The sequence below is a fragment of the Aegilops tauschii genome, chromosome 7 (genome assembly GCF_002575655.3).
Source record: "Aegilops tauschii subsp. strangulata cultivar AL8/78 chromosome 7, Aet v6.0, whole genome shotgun sequence".
NCBI lineage: Eukaryota > Viridiplantae > Streptophyta > Magnoliopsida > Poales > Poaceae > Aegilops > Aegilops tauschii.
Window position 1 is genome coordinate 248,138,773 of NC_053041.3, and position 8,979 is coordinate 248,147,751.

Below are 8,979 nucleotides of genomic sequence, written 5' to 3' on the forward strand. Positions count from 1 at the left end.
AAACATGTATTTTGACATTCTGCCAGAAGGTGTTTGATGCTAGTTTGGTCAAGCAAATGGATTCCACTTGACATGGGAATGAACAGGATCAAATGACATATATAATTGAGGATGATCACCAAGTTTGAGCCCATTTGAAGAAAGTTGCCAATGTAACTTTGGCAAACCCTAGAAATAAACATAAATGGGTTTCCCAAGGTTTTGTCACAAAAATCTATTCTCCTTGATGCACTACTTAGTGTAGTGTCATCATTTTGGGAATTTGAGCATGTCCACAAAATTTGAGATCAAAAGGAGAAAGTTGGCAATGTAGAGTTGTTCAAATTTGGTTCTGGACAGAAAGGGTTTTGAGAAGGTTTGACGGTGCTATATTATTCTCCCTGACATGTGACTTTGTAGGATCCTCAAGTAGGTCATTTTTGACATGCTAGAATTTTCCTGTATTTAATGAAGAATATTTCCTTTGTAAACATTGCAAAAGCTTGAAATGTCCAAAAATAGTTTTTGAGGGTTTTGGCCAATATTTTGAACATGACCATGTGTTGAAACACATATATATGGACAATATATGTCCACTGAGTCTCCCTAAATTTTCTCAAATGTTTTTCAAATAATTTTTACCTATTAAAGACCATTTTTGTCCTAAAGAAAAAGCCTTTAAATAAAATAGCAAATTAACCTTTAAAATAATACTTTTGTGGTTTTTGGAAGTCCTATATCTAATAGTAGTCAAATATAATTTTTGAAACATTTTTCACTCCCTCAATTAAGTACTTGTAGTTCAAGTCTCAATAAAAGGGGTTTTTGAAAAACCTAATTGAGAAATTACTTTTTGGCCAAATTATTTTTGTAAGAAAATACTATTCTGTTCTATACACATGGCATGATCATTGTGCAAGGTTTTGGATCAAGGAGAAGGAGTATAAGAGTTGGAGGATTTAATTGATTTTTAGAGCACTTGCAAACAGCAAACAAAAATTCAATCAAGCAAAGTTCAAAACACTCAAAAAAATTGTCAAACCACATTTTTGTCATGACTTATTAGCTTAAGTGTTGTAGCATGAAAGTCAGGGTGTGACAGACCTACCCCCTTACAAGAATATCGTCCCCGATATTCCCAAACTAGGTGTGGGAAGGAATACGGAAACTTGGATCTGGGGTAGTCTTCACGTCTTGATACTGCTTCTGCTTCCGAGTGGTGCTCCATTGAACCTTGAAGTAGTTGATGGTGTGGATTCGTGTATAACGTTCTTCTTGATCCAGGTTGCAAATGGGGTCTCTCGCGTAGGTCATATTGGGCTGGAGGTCGCTGGCTCATTGATCGATGTTCTGGCAGAGATCGGGCTAGTTAGGAAGTTGGAAACACTTCCGGAGTTGTGATGCGTGGAAGACGTTTTGCACAGTGGGTGACTCAGGTGGTAACTCTAGCTGGTAGCCATCTATTCTTCATCTTGCAGTGATCTTGGAGACGCCGATAAATCTTGGTTTGAGCTTCCCTTTGACATGGAAATGCTTGGTTCCTTTGAGAGGAGTGGCTTGCAGATACACCTGGTCTCCGAGGCGGATGTTTACTTCTTGGCGATGGTGGTTGGTATAGTTCTTCCTCCTTGACATGGCGGTCTTTAAATGTTCCCTAACCAGCTGAACAACTCTTCTTTCGTCCTGGGGTGTAAATGTATGTCCTCAAATAAAGATGACAACTAACCTGCCCAAGTACTCCATGAAGTATACGGGGTACGTAAAGTGGGCTGAGGCATTGGTGGTGGTCACGGTTGAGTATTGGCCAAGGTCTTCTTGACCTAGAATCAAGGCCCAAGGTCATGATCCGACCACGATGTGGCTTGGTAAGGCTTAAGGGTTTCAAGGATTCTAGTGTGCGAGTGAATGTTTATCATCTTATAATTTAACACAGTTTTTGAGATGCCAATTGTTCTATCCAGTGCTCTAAACAAATCACTTTATACCACCGAAAGCATCATCTCGTATAGGTAAACTCCAATTGTCACTCATGTTATTCATGTTCTCCTGACTCCCTAGAGGAGGTCTAACAAAATCATAGATGTCAACGATCCCCAAACTCATATGCATGGTTATCCTTATGTAAAACTCCATGGGTAGAACATACAAGCTGCTAAGCTTGAATTAAACATGACAATCCAAGTGCTCAACCTATTCTTCCTAGGTCCAAGATATTGCATCTCTATCCTAAGGAAACGCGTCATATGCCACTCCAAGATCTTGTTTCCTTCTTGTGAATCAACTCCACAGCCCATTAACTCCCATCAATCACTATGTAATCCATTAATTCCACAAATCCAATATCTATGGAGTCCCACATGACCTTCTAATGTCCTATAATCCCCAAGTACTAGATGTTGGAAATATGCCCTAGAGGCAATAATAAATTGTTTATTATTATATTTCCTTGTTCATGATAATCGTTTATTGTCCATGCTAGAATTGTATTGATAGGAAACTCAGATACATGTGTGGATACATAGACAACACCATGTCCCTAGTAAGCCTCTAGTTGACTAGCTCGTTGATCAATAGATGGTTACGGTTTCCTGACCATGGACATTGGATGTCGTTGATAACGGGATCACATCATTAGGAGAATGATGTGATGGACAAGACCCAATCCTAAGCATAGCATAAAAGATCGTGTAGTTCGTTTGCTAGAGCTTTTCCAATGTCAAGTATCATTTCCTTAGACCATGAGATCGTGCAACTCCCAGATACCGTAGGAGTGCTTTGGGTGTACCAAACGTCACAACGTAACTGGGTGACTATAAAGGTGCATTACGGGTATCTCCGAAAGTGTCTGTTGGGTTGGCACGGATCGAGACTGGGATTTGTCACTCCGTATGACGGAGAGGTATCTCTGGGCCCACTCGGTAATGCATCATCATAATGAGCTCAATGTGACTAAGGAGTTAGCCACGGGATCATGCATTATGGTACGAGTAAAGTGACTTGCCGGTAACGAGATTGAACAACGTATTGGGATACCGACGATCGAATCTCGGGCAAGTAACGTACCGATTGACAAAGGGAATTGTATACGGGATTGATTGAATCCTCGACATCGTGGTTCATCCGATGAGATCATCGTGGAACATGTGGGAGCCAACATGGGTATCCAGATCCTGCTGTTGGTTATTGACCAGAGAGGCGTCTCGGTCATGTCTGCGTGTCTCCCGAACCCGTAGGGTCTACACACTTAAGGTTCGATGACGCTAGGGTTGTAGAGATATTAGTATGCGGAAACCCGAAAGTTGTTCGGAGTCCCGGATGAGATCCCGGACGTCACGAGGAGTTCCGGAATGGTCCGGAGGTGAAGAATTATATATAGGAAGTCAAGTTTCGGCCACCGGGAAAGTTTCGGGGGTCACCGGTATTGTACCGGGACCACCGGAAGGGTCCCGGGGGTCCACCGGGTGGCATCACCTATCCCGAAGGGCCCCATGGGCTGAAGTGGGAAGGGAACCAGCCCTTAGTGGGCTGGGGCGCCCCCCATGGGCCTCCCCCCTGCGCCTAGGGTTGGAAACCCTAGGGTGGGGGGGGGGGGGGCGCCCCACTTGCCTTGGGGGGTAAGTTTCCCCCTGGCTGCCGCCCCCCCTTGCAGATGGGATCCAGGCCGGCGCCCCCCTTCCCAGGGGGCCTATATATAGTGGGGGGGAGGGAGGGCAGCAGTATGACAGCCCCTGGCGCCTCCCTCTCCCCCTGCAACACCTCTCCCTCTCGCAGAAGCTTGGCGAAGCCCTGCCGAGACCCCACTACTTCCACCACCACGCCGTCGTGCTGCTGGATCTCCATCAACCTCTCCTTCCCCTTGCTGGACCAAGAAGGAGGAGACGTCGCTGCTCCGTACGTGTGTTAAACGCGAAGGTGCCGTCCGTTCGACACTCGGTCATCGGTGATTTGGATCACGACGAGTACGACTCCATCAACCCCGTTCATTGGAACGCCTCCGCTCGCGATCTACAAGGGTATGTAGATGCACTCCTTTCCCCTCGTTGCTAGTATACTCCGTAGATGGATCTTGGTGATGCGTAGATTTTTTTTAAATTCTGCTACGATCCCCAACAGTGGCATCATGAGCCAGGCCTATGCGTAGTTACTATGCACGAGTAGAACACAAAGCAGTTGTGGGCGTTGATGTTGCCAATTCTTCTTGCCGTTACTAGTCTTATCTTGATTCGTCGGCATCGTGGGATGAAGCGTCCCGGACCGACCTTACACGTACTCTTACGTGAGACAGGTTCCACCGACTGACATGCACTAGTTGCATAAGGTGGCTAGCGGGTGTCTGTCTCTCCCACTTTAGTCGGATCGGATTCGATGAAAAGGGTCCTTATGAAGGGTAAATAGAAATTGGCATATCACGTTGTGGCTTTTGCGTAGGTAAGAAACGTTCTTGCTAGAAACCCATAGCAGCCACGTAAAACATGCAACAACAATTAGAGGACGTCTAACTTGTTTTTGCAGGGTATGCTATGTGATGTGATATGGCCAAAAAGGATGTGATGAAAGATATATGTGATGTATGAGATTGATCATGTTCTTGTAATAGGAATCGCGACTTGCATGTCGATGAGAATGACAACCGGCAGGAGCCATAGGAGTTGTCTTAATTTATTGTATGACCTACGTGTCAATGAAAACGCCATGTAATTACTTTACTTTATTGCTAACCGTTAGCCATAGTAGTAGAAGTAATAGTTAGCGAGACAACTTCATGAAGACACAATGATGGAGATCATGATGATGGAGATCATGGTGTCATGCCGGTGACGAAGGTGATCATGCCGCGCCTCAAAGATGGAGATCAAAGGCGCAGGATGATATTGGCCATATCACGTCACTTTATGATTTGCATGTGATGTTTATCATGTTTACATCTTATTTGCTTAGAACGACGGTAGTAAGTAAGATGATCCCTCACTAAAATTTCAAGAGACGTGTTCCCCCTAACTGTGCACCGTTGCCAAGGTTCGTTGTTTCGAAGCACCACGTGATGATCGGGTGTGATAGATTCTAACGTTCGAATACAACGGGTGTTGACGAGCCTAGCATGTACAGACATGGCCTCGGAACACATGCGAAACACTTAGGTTGACTTGACGAGCCTAGCATGTACAGACATGGCCTCGGAACACAAGAGACCGAAAGGTATAGTAGATGCGATCAACATGAAGATGTTCACCGATGATGACTAGTCCGTCTCACGTGATGATCGGACACGACCTAGTTTGACTTGGATCATGTATCACTTAGATGACTAGAGGGATGTCTATCTGAGTGGGAGTTCATAATCAGATGAACTTCATTATCATGAACATAGTCAGAAGGTCTTTGCAAATTATGTCATAGCTTGCGCTTTAGTTCTACTGTTTAAGATATGTTCCTAGAGAAAATTTAGTTAAAAGTTGGTAGTAGCAATTATGCGGACTGGGTCCGTAAACTGAGGATTGTCCTCATTGCTGCACAGAAGGCTTATGTCCTTAATGCACCGCTCGGTGTGCTGAACCTCAGCGTCGTCTGTAGATGTTGCGAAACATCTGACATACACGTTTTGATGACTACGTGTTAGTTCAGTGCGTAATGCTAATGGTTTAGAATTGTGGCACCAAAGACGGTTTTTGAAACGTCGCAGAACATATGAGATGTTCCGAAGACTGAAATTGGGATTTCGGACTAGTGCCCACGTCAAGAGGTATGAGACCTCTGACAAGTTTCTGAAGCCTGCAAACTAAGGGAGAAAAGCTCAATCGTTGAGCATGTGCTCAGATTGTCTGAGTACCACAATCGCTTGAATCGAGTGGGAGTTAATCTTCCAGATGAGATAGTGATGGTTCTCCATAGTCTCTGCCACCAAGCTATTAGAGCTTCGTGATGAACTATAACATATCAGGGATAGATATGATGATCCTTGAGCAACTCGCGATGTTTGACACCACGAAAGTAGAAATCAAGAAGGAGCATCAATTGTTGATGGTTAGTAAAACCACTAGTTTCTAGAAGGGCAAGGGCAAGTAGGGATACTTCATGAAACAGCAAATCATTTGCTGCTCTAGCGAAGAATCCCAAAGTTAAACCCAAACCCGAGACTAAGTGCTCCTGTAATGAGGGGAACGGTCACTGAAGCAGAACTACCCTAGATACTTGGTAGATGAGAAGGCAGGCAAGGTCGACAGAAGTATATTGGATATACATTAAATGAATGTGTACTTTACTAGTACTCCTAGCAGCACCAGGGTATTAGATACCGGTTCGGTTGCTAAGTGTTAGTAACTCGAAATAAAAGCTGCGGAATAAACGGAGACTAGCTAAAGGTGAGATGACGATATGTGTTGGAAGTGTTTCCAAGGTTGATGTGATCAAGCATCGCATGCTCCCTCTACCATCGAGATTTGGTGTTTGCGTTGAGCATGATTGGATTATGTTTATCGCAATACGGTTATTCATTTAAGGAGAATAATGGCTACTCTGTTTATTTGAATAATACCTTCAATGGTCTTGCACCTAAAATGAATCTCGATCGTAGTGATACACATGTTCGTGCCAAAAGATATAAAATAGTAATGATAGTTCCACATACTTGTGGCACTGCCATTTGAGTCATATTGGTATAGAACGCATGAAGAAGCTCCATGTAGATGGATCTTTGGACTCACTCGTTTTTGAAAAGATTGAGACATGCGAACCATGTCTATTGGTATATATGCATGAAGAAACTCCATGCAAATGGATCGTTTGTACTCACTTGATTTTGAATCACTTGAGACATGCAAATCATACCACATGGGCAAGATGACTGAAAGGCCTCGTTTTCAGTAAGATGGGACAAGAGAGCAACTTATTGGAAGTAATACATTTTGATGTATGCAGTCCAATGAGTGCTGAGGCATGCAGTGGATATCGTTATGTTCTTACTTCACAGATGATTTGAGTAGATGCTGAGAATATTTACTTGATGAAACACAAGTCTGAATTATTGAAAGGTTCAAGTAATTTCAGAGTGAAGTTGAAGATCGTCGTGACAAGAGGATAAAATGTCTATGATATGATCACAGAGATATCTGAGTTACGAGTTTGGCACACAATTAAGACATTGTGGAAAGTGTTTCACAATTAATACCGCCTGGAACACCACAGTGTGATGGTGTGTCCAAACATCATAACTGCACCCTATTGGATATGGTGCATACCATGATGTCTCTTATCAAATTACAACTATCGTTTATGGGTTAGGCATTAGAGATAACCGCATTCACTTTAAAAGGGGGCACCACACAATTCCATTGAGATGACACCGTTTAGAGAAACCTAAGTTGTCGTTTCTTAAAAGTTTGGGGCTGCGATGCTTATGTGAAAAAGTTTCAAGCTGGTAAGCTCGAACCCAAAGCGGATAAATGCATCTTCATAAGAATACCCAAAACAGTTGGGTATACCTCCTATTTCAGATCTGGAAGCAAAAGTAATTGCTTCTAGAAATGGTTCCTTTCTCGAGGAAAAGTTTCTCTCGAAAGAATTGAGTGGGAGGATAGTAGAGACTTGATGAGGTTATTGAACCGTCACTTCAACTAGTGTGTAGCAAGGCACAAGAAGTTGTTCTTGTGGCACCTACACCAATTGAAGTGGAAGCTTATGATAGTGATCATGAAACTTCGGATCAAGTCACTACCAAACCTCGTAGGACGACGAGGATGCGTACTACTTCAGAGTAATGCGTGATCCTGTCTTGGAAGTCATGTTGCTAGACAACAATGAACCTACGAGCTATGGAGAAGCGATGGTGGGCCCATATTCCGACAAATGGTTAGAAGCCATGAAATCCGAGATAGGATCCATGTATCAGAACAAAGCATGGACTTTGGTGAACTTGCCCGATGATCGGCAAGCCATTGAGATAAATGGATCTTTAAGAAGAAGACGGACATGGACGGTAATGTTACCATCTATGAAGCTCGACTTGTGGCAAAGAGTATTTTCACAAGTTCAAGGAGTTGACTACGATGAGATTTTCTCATCCGTAGCGATGCTTGAGTCCGTCGGAATCATGTTAGCATTAGCTGTATTTATGAAATCTGGCAGATGGATGTCAAAACAAGTTTCCTTACCAGTTTTCGTAAGGAAAGGTTGTATGTGATACAATCAGAAAGGTTTTGTCCATCCTAAGGATGCTAAAAGGTATGCTAGCTCCAGCGATCCTTCCATGGATTAGAGCAAGCATCTCGGAGTCAGAATATACGTTTTGATGGAGTGATCAAAGTTTTTGGGTTTATACAAAGTTTGTTAGAAACTTGTATTTACAATAAAGTGAGTGGGAGCGCTACAACATTTCTGTTAAGTATATGTGAATGACATATTGTTGATCCGAAATGATGTAGAATTTCTGGAAAGCATAAAGGTTGTTTGAAAAGAGTTTTTCAAAGGAAGACCTGGATAAAGCTGCTTACATATTGGGCATCAAGATCTATAGAGATAGATCAAGACGTCTGATGATACTTTCAAAGAATGCACACCTTGACATGATTTTGAAAGGGTTCAAAATAGATCAGCAAAGAAGGAGTTCTTGGCTGTGTTGCAAGGTGTGAGTATTGAGTAAGAATCAAGACCTGACCACAGCAGAAGAGAGAGAGAAATGACGAAGGTCGTCCCCTATTCTTTAGATGTAGGCTCTACAGTATGCTATGCTGTGTACCGCACATGAAGTGTGCCTTGCCATGAGTTGGTCAAGGGGTACAATAGTGATCCGGGAATGGATCACATGACAGCGGTCGAACTTATCCTTAGTATCTAGTGGACTAAGGAATTTTCTCGATTATGGAGGTGAAAAGGAGTTCGTCGTAATGGGTTATGTCGATGCGAACTTTGACACTAATCCAGATGACTCTGAGTAGTAAACCGGATTCGTATAGTAGAGCAGTTATTTGAAATGGCTCCAAGTAGCGCGTGGTAGCATCCACAAGA